Here is a 5,845-nt window from a genome sequence, read left to right on the forward strand (position 1 = left end):
ATTACTGTCATTATAATTGGGTTTCTGAGTGGATGTCCAACTTGTTGATTCTCAGCGCTAAAATCTGAGCAACCCACTGCACCGGCCAAAACAGCGATGTTATGATTGATGGTGCTTTTCTGACTCTGCGCCAAGAACCACTGCATCAAGGCAGCAGCAAAACTGCCTCGCCAGCCACAAGAGTCCTGCTGGCGACCCGTGGGGCTCCTCTGCTGGAAATCTCCTGGTGTGTGAGCAACAAAAATTCATCTGAAAGTGTGGTGTCCTCTCATTCTCTGCGTTTTCACTGGGAGCTACAATCCCAAGCTGCTAGTGATCAGCCATCTTGGATCTCTCTCGACTTCTTCTATTTCCCTAGTCTACTAGTCACTAGTATTGGCTTTGGCTACCATTTACAGTCACACTGATGTGGCATTAAAGAAATCCAAGTGTGAAACACCAATCAGAGCTCTAACAAATATTAATCATCATAGTGGCTTGACATTTAGGCTTCCATAGATATTTCAGAATGGCTTCTTCACCCTTGGCAAAGAAATCCAGCTCTTCTCAACCACTGCAAGGTAGTGGGTGTCTGGGCCAAATGGAACAAAAGAAAATGAAGAAATATGACATGGGTTTATTTTCCTTGATTTTATTTATGTGTGCATTCCATCCTCCTTTTTGATTCCATCATAACAAACTGGGTGAGTAATTAACCCCCCAAAATCTGTGACTTCTCTTATTCGATTGGGGTACCACAGTACTACTGAAACCTCTAAATGTCAATAATAACACGAAACACCAAAGTATGGCATGGTCAGTCCCTTTCCTATGATTTCCTGGCTTCTCTTTTTTTTATAAATTTTGGACGTCTTGAAGACTTACACCAGCAGCTTTGATAGTAAATTTACCTATGATGTCAAGTAATAGGGTCATAACAATTAAGAGGTGAGAAAAATCTTAGAGATCATCTAGTCCAAACTCTAATTTTAAGGCTGAGAAAAACGAGATCAACAGACTACTTAGCTGGACAGAGGCAAGTCATTAGTGGCCAGAACTAGGAACCTATATCTCTTTGTATCTAATTAATTGCTTTTTCTATTATGTCTTAATAACTCTTAAAAAGTATAAAGAAAAATTTCACACCTACCTGAAAAATATATCTAAGAAAGCATTTAAATTAAAAAGAGATGAGTAGAGCGGCATTGTCCTGCTAAAGATTATATGGATTCTTACCCTAATGCCTAAAGTAAATTATATTTACATGTTAGAAAAAGTGACATCAAGTTTTATTATAACTTCAAATTAGGGTACGTATTTAATCTCATGATCTTTTAGTGTTTGAAATGTGGTAGACAATACACTGATACGTTGCATTTCTTTATTTTCTTATGGGTATTGAAAGTAAAGAGAAAATAAATCTTATGGCACTTTTTGAGGGGAGTGAGAATAGTTAAATATTTTGTTTTTAAAATAAGAATGGCTAGACTAATAGAACCCTAGAATTTGAAGGTCACAAACTGATTTCTAGTCTACCTTTCTACCTAAAATAGGAATTCCTTCTGTAGTATCACTGAGAAGCAGACCATGGTCTCTGCTTGTATTTTCCTAGTAATAAGAAACATACAACTTGTGCGGCAATGGTTTTTGCCAAGATGACACAAAATTCTTCCATGTGGAGCCTAACTCAGTCCCTGCAATGCTATACCTTCAACTCAGTAGTATTAGCTCTTCTTTCCTCAAAAGTAAATGAAATAATTTTTGTTACTTTTTTAGTAGCCATTGCATATACATTTAAGGATTATTATTCTGTTTATCCTAAGCTTTCTGTTGCACCAGCATTTCAATTTTTTTTTTAGTTGTTCCATTTAAAACACATGACTTTGAATTTCCCAGCCATTTTAGTGATTCCTCTGAATATAGTAATTTGTCAATGTACTCCTAGAAATGGGTTCTTACACTACTATTGTGGATTCAAAATTCTTTCTTATATATTTTGAGTTGTTGATCAGCTAGTTTATGGTTGGTCCATTTTGTTCTTGGATTGGGGCATAAAGCTTTCAGTACAGTTTTGGTTCATGTTCAGCAGGGAGGCAGGGATTAATAAAATATCCCAGATCTTTTCAACATGAACCTTGGCTAAATCTCCCCGATCCTATCCTGGTGGATTTCAGTTGATAAAGCTTAAATATAGAACTCTATGTGTTTTCTTGCTAAAATTTTTTCATGAGTTGTTCATAGAATTCCAGCATTGTGAATGACATGAGCAAGTGACAAAACTTGGTGAGAAATCTGGAGCTTACCCTGGGCAAGGATAGACCCCAGTGTGGTGTTTAGAAAAAGCTCTAAACCCAGGGGAATGGAGTTGGGTGTGGGGACATTCTGGCTTTTAAGGGATCAGGCTGATGGGGATAAAGAAATATCGGCTGGGCGTGGTGGTTGCTCATGCCCGTAATCCCAGCACTTTGAGAGGCCAAGGTGGGTGGATCACCTGAGGTGAGGAGTTTGAAACCAGCCTGGCTCACATGGGGAAATCCCATCTCACTAAAAATACAAAAATTAACAGGGCGTGGTGGTGGGCGCCTGCAATACCAGCTACTCGGGAGGCTGAGGCAGGAGAATCACTTGAACTCAGGAGGCAGAGGCTGTAGTGAGCTGAGATCATGTGACTGCACTCCAGCCTGGGCAACAGAGCAAAACTCTTATCTCTAAAAATGAAAAAAAAAAAAGAAAAAAAGAAAAAAAGAAAAAGAAATATCAAAAGAGAAAGAGGAATGAGGCAGAAGAGGAAAAGTAAAAAGCTTCCTAAAGCTTCCCAAAGGTAAAGTTAAATAATCTGTAATTTTGTCTGGGGCTCGCTAAAAATAGGACTTAACAAAAAGACATAGTGATATTTTATTATATAGAGTTTACCTTTTATGGCAACAATGTCATAGGATGAATTAGGGGTAAACTAGTCAAAGATTCTCTATTATTTTCGTGTAAACTTCTTTAGAGCAGTACTTTTCAACCTCAATACTACAGACATTCGGGCCAAATAATTGTGAGAGGCTGTCCTTTGAATTGTATGATGTTTAACAGCATCCCTGGCAGCTGCCTGCTAGATGCCACTAGCACTCTTAGTCTAGCTGTGATAACTAAATTTGTCTCCCTGGGGAACAGAATCACCCCTGATTGATTGAGAACAGCTAGTTTAGCTCAGTTCATAATTAATAAATGACATCAATCATGGTGAAACACATTATGTTAAATTAGTTGTTAAATAGTCAAAAGCAGCAAACAGTAAATTTAGTGAGTATGTCCATTAATAATATGTTTCCATACTCATTTTTGTGCATGGTTCATGTAAGGAATTATTTAATTATTATTTTTTGAGATGGAGCCTCTGTCTCACCCAGGCGGGAGTGCAGTGGTGCGATCTCAGCTCATTGCAACCTCTGCCTCCTGGGTTCAAGTGATTCTCCTGCCTCAGCCTCTCAAGTAACTGCAATTACAGGTGATTGCCACAATGCCCAACTAATTTTTTATATTTTTAGTAGAGATGGGGTTTCACCATGTTGGTCAGGCTGGTCTCAAATACCTGACCTCAGGTAATTTGCCCACCTCAGCCTCCCAAAGGGCTGGGATATCGGGCATGAGCCACTACCCCTGGCCTAATTGTTTTTTTACCCGGGGCCTCCATGATATTTCTTTGAAAAATCTGTAAAATATTATTAATTAAGTTAATTTTTTTGAGTTTCTACAGTGCTCTTGGTATAATTCTACATACTGGGGCTACAACAATAAGAAAGTTGAAAACCCCTGCCTTCATAAAGCCTGAGTATCCGTGTGTGTTTGTGTGTTTGTTTATGTGTGTATGTGTGTGCATGCTCATGAGTAGGTGTGCTGGAAGTGTGATAAAGACACAAACAATGTAAAAAATTACAGTGCTACAAAGTGATTGAGGTGCTATGAAGAAAATGAAAGCATAATAAGACAGAATGAAGAGGATATATATCCTTTCATTAATTGGTAGAGAAGACAGCTTGTTTGAGGAGAGGACATTTGAGCAGAAGATCAGATGATATGAAAAAAATGAACCATGAAAGTTCTTAGAAAATAATATTTTAGCTAGAGGAAGTAACATTCTTATGGGATGAATTGTGTTCCTCCAAATGCATACATTTAAATCCTAATCCTGGTACCTCAGAATGTGACTGTACAGGGCTCACATAACCTGTATGAGGCCTTTAGAGATAGGCTAGTTAAGGTACAATGAGTTCGTATAACTGATCCCTCATTCAATATAATTAATGTCCTTGTAAGAGGAGAAAATCTTGGCACAGATAATGTGTGGGCACAGAACAAAGACCAATGTGAGGACCCAGAGAGAAGGTGGCCATCTGCAAGTGGAAGAGGGAGAAGAAATCAAACCTGCTGACTGATACCCTCACCTTGGACTCCCAACCTCCAGAACTGTGCATAAACATATTTCTGTTGTTTAAGCCATCTAGTATGTGTTTTTTAATATGCAAAACCTAGCAAATGAAACAAGCATGTCAATGCTAGAAAGGCTTTGGTGTGTTTGATGAACAGCAGGCAGGCAGAATGAAAGGAAGAGAGAGAGAGTAGTAGAAGGTAGGACTAGAAAAAACAAAACAAATCAAGAGATTAGACCATGTGGTGATGCGGGGGTTAGACTTTGTTCTGAGTATAGTGTGGACAGGTTTTTGAGCAGGTAATTTACACGAGTGACTTAGGTTTAAAGAAGAGCAATCTGCAGCATGAACCACTGACTCTGGAGAGCTGGAACAGAAGCTGGAGATGGATTAATAGGCGCGTGTAGGAGCCCATATGAGAGGAGAATGTAGCTTGGACAAGGCTGCTGTTGGGGTAGGTGGGAAGTTGTTTGATTCGGGATATGTTCTGAGGGCAGAGCCAACAGATTTTGCTGATAGACTGGAAGTTCTGAGTAAAGGAAAAAGAAAGCAAATACAAGTCTTAGGTTTTGTACCTAAGCAAAAAAGCTAATGATGGTTTTCTTTTCCGAGATGGGGAAACTTGAAGGAAAAAGCCTTAAATGTAATTTGCTATGCTTTGTTATATTATGTGCATAATGAAATATTTTTCCTTAATTAAAAATTATAAACGTAGTATTTGTGGTGAAAACGCAAAGAGCGTAGGAGTATATAGAATAAAAAATTCTCCGTATGTAATCTCACTCCTGAGAGTTGAACACGGCACTGTTAACAGTTAACACTGCATCTTTCAAGATCTTTTGTTCTAGGTAGTTTTAATCTCTTTTTGTCTCTGTCTCTCACACACACTTCTTAGAAACTGATTTATATTATAATGAAGAAAGTGCCAGAATTCTAAAAATATTATTAAAACCAAGGGAACATGCATTTATCTCCTTCTTAAAAAATTTTAAGTGAGCTTGCTAGAATTGTATGTAGAAGGTCAGATAGTGGGTGGTAAAACCACCACTTTGAGGAAAAATGAGTGACATTCTCAAATGGCAATCACTGCTGTTATTCTGGGCTCCAGATTCCAGATCTTTGTTGTCAACTGGATTTAGTTTTTATTAAGGTGAATTTTATTCAATTGATTCAAATGTTACTTGTCTATAATTTTACAAGTGTATCATTTTTGGGGCCTGGTGAAAAGTTATATGTATTAGCCAATGGAGTAGTTTTTGTTTGATAATTAATGTTAAAGACTATAGATATTTCCATGCAGTGATTTTTTTTCTAACATTTTTACATGATTAAACCAAATGTTAACAAGAAGATTCAAGAAACCAAATTTGCTTGCTGAATTCACTAAGTCTCAAGATGGGAAAAACAGAAATGAACAGATTCCATGTAAAACATGCAGGGGAAAGGGC

Source organism: Sapajus apella, unplaced genomic scaffold (genome assembly GCF_009761245.1).
Source record: "Sapajus apella isolate SASKATOON/1434 unplaced genomic scaffold, GSC_monkey_1.0 scaffold6, whole genome shotgun sequence".
Classification (NCBI taxonomy): domain Eukaryota; kingdom Metazoa; phylum Chordata; class Mammalia; order Primates; family Cebidae; genus Sapajus; species Sapajus apella.